The 2,500-nt window shown below is 51.0% G+C and overlaps 1 pseudogene; it reads left to right on the forward strand.

Moving 5' to 3' along the window:
* Positions 1 to 2,500, forward strand: part of LOC148218695 (28S ribosomal RNA) — an 8,894-nt pseudogene that overhangs the window by 3,084 nt on the left and 3,310 nt on the right.

Below are 2,500 nucleotides of genomic sequence, written 5' to 3' on the forward strand. Positions count from 1 at the left end.
GCGTCGCTGCAGAGATCGCACCTCCTCGTGGTCCCGCTGGTAGCCCTGCGTAGGGTGACTAAGTCGATCTCTGCCCCAGGTATGGAGCCGTTGGGAATCACCAGCCCAACGAACTCCTGCCAAAAACTAGGTGAAACAAATTTCTCGGTAAAAGCCGCGTGGCTTCCTTGCCCGAAACCTGGCCCCCCGGTTTCAGCAGGGGCAAAGAGTTCGGTAAGTGGACTGACCACCCACTCCGTTCTCACCGTCGAATGTGGTCCCAATTCGATGGCAAAATCCGGATCCGTTTTGGGGGGGGGGGTCCTGGGGCCGCCGGTACGCCTGTCCAGGGTATCGGTGGGCACCCAGACCTCCCCGTCCGACTGGGTAGACCTGGTGTCCCGGTCGTTCAAACCGGGTGCCACGGCTAAGTCCCAGTGGGTAGACCTGGTGTCCTTATTTCCAAGACACCAGGCCGACCTATTTCCAAAAAGTGACCAGGTAGACCTGGTGCCTCAAATTTTACCATCTAAAACTTCCAATTTGGCAGAAAATGAATTGGCTTGGCTGGTGAACTTAGAGTTCTTTAGGTCGGATCTGCATGTGCATGAGAGTGTTCATTTTTCTGTGAATTGGGAGGGATTGAGCGGGTTGCCTGAGGTGTACGAACAACTTACACCACTACCGTGTGCGGGAGAAACTTTATTTTCCAGCCTCCCGCGAGACAACAAATCGTTTGTGCTTGAGGAGGGCAGCGGCGAGAAGGAGGGCGGCGAGGAGAGGAGCAGAGACGGGCCTGAAACATCGCCTCCAACGCCTGGGAAGCGCGGGGAACGGACACCTGAGGAGACCGTGACGGTGGCCGTTCCTGACAAAAATCCACCTTGTCCTTGCTGTGGTACCCGGGTAAACTCTGTGTTGGCCCTGATTGAACATCTAAAGGGGTCGCACGGGAGGAAGAGGGTTTGTTTTAGGTGTGTTAAATGTGGAAGGGAAAATACTAACTATCACAGTATTGTTTGTCATTTTCCAAAATGCAGGGGTCCAGTGACGGAGACGGCTCCAGCTGGGGAGTGGATCTGTGAGGTATGCGGGAGAGATTTCAAAACTAAAATTGGCCTGGGACAACACAAAAGATTGGCACACCCGCTGATAAGGAATCAAGAAAGGATCGCTGCTTCCCAACCGAAGGAAACATCTAACCGAGGAGCTCACAAAAGATGCTGGACAAAGGAGGAGGAAGAACTGTTGACAAGGCTGGAGGCTCAGTTTGAGGGCAACAAAAACATCAATAAACTTATCGCGGAGCACATCACAACCAAAACAGCTAAGCAAATCAGTGACAAAAGAAGATTGCTTCCCAGGAAACCGGCAGAGGAACATCAAAGAGCGGCCGAGGGCCTGAAAGAGGAACCTGAGATGAGTCATCAACCTCAGGCAGGAACCGTTGACAATGGACCTGATAAGAGCCAACCGTCCAGGAAGCCAGCTGGCGGGAGAACAATGGGCAAGATAAGGCACCATCTGGAGAAGGGTAACGGACGAAAGGGAACCACCAATCAGCAGCTGCAGGCCCATTATCAGCGGACACTCGGGGAACGCTTATCAGCTGGGACAATTAACACCTTCCCCTGGGCATTCAAGCAGTTGCTGGAAGGCCAGGACATGCAGCCAATCATCGATGAAGCAGCGCAGGACTGCTTTGGATGCCTGGAATCGATAAGCCAGATAAGAACAGCAACCCGAGATAAGAGAACAATGGGGGCCCGGAAGAAGCAACCAAGGAGACCGTTTCAGAAGTGGATGAAAGAGAGAGCAATTAAGAGAGGTGATTATCTTCGCTTCCAGCGATTATTCCATCTTGACAGGGGAAAACTGGCAAAAATTATTTTGGACGATATGGAATGTTTGTCCTGTAATATTCCACCCGGTGAAATTTATTCGGTTTTTAAAGCCAGATGGGAAACACCTGGAAAATTCGAGAGCCTTGGGGACTTTCAAATTACTGGGAAAGCCGACAATAGTGCTTTCAGAGATTTAATTACGGCAAAAGAGATTGAGAAAAATGTGCAGGAGATGAGCAAGGGCTCAGCTCCAGGTCCAGATGGGATTACTCTTGGGGACATCAAGAAGATGGATCCCGAGTATTCCCGGACCACGGAGATCTTCAATTTATGGTTAACATCTGGAAAAATCCCGGACATGGTGAGGGGGTGCAGGACTGTTTTAATCCCTAAATCGACAACACCGGAGCGCTTAAAGGACGTTAATAACTGGAGACCTATCACGATTGGTTCTATCTTGTTAAGACTGTTCTCCAGGATTGTAACAGCTAGGATGAGCAAAGCGTGCCCCCTCAACCCAAGGCAAAGAGGCTTCATTAGAGCGGCGGGATGCTCTGAAAACCTGAAACTCCTGCAAACCATAATTCGGTCGGCCAAAAGAGAACACAGACCACTGGGTGTTGTATTTGTGGACATCGCCAAGGCTTTTGACACCGTAAGCCACCAGCACATCATAC

The sequence above is a fragment of the Sturnus vulgaris genome, unplaced genomic scaffold (genome assembly GCF_052056855.1).
Source record: "Sturnus vulgaris isolate bStuVul1 unplaced genomic scaffold, bStuVul1.hap1 Scaffold_168, whole genome shotgun sequence".
Taxonomy (NCBI): Eukaryota; Metazoa; Chordata; class Aves; order Passeriformes; family Sturnidae; genus Sturnus; species Sturnus vulgaris.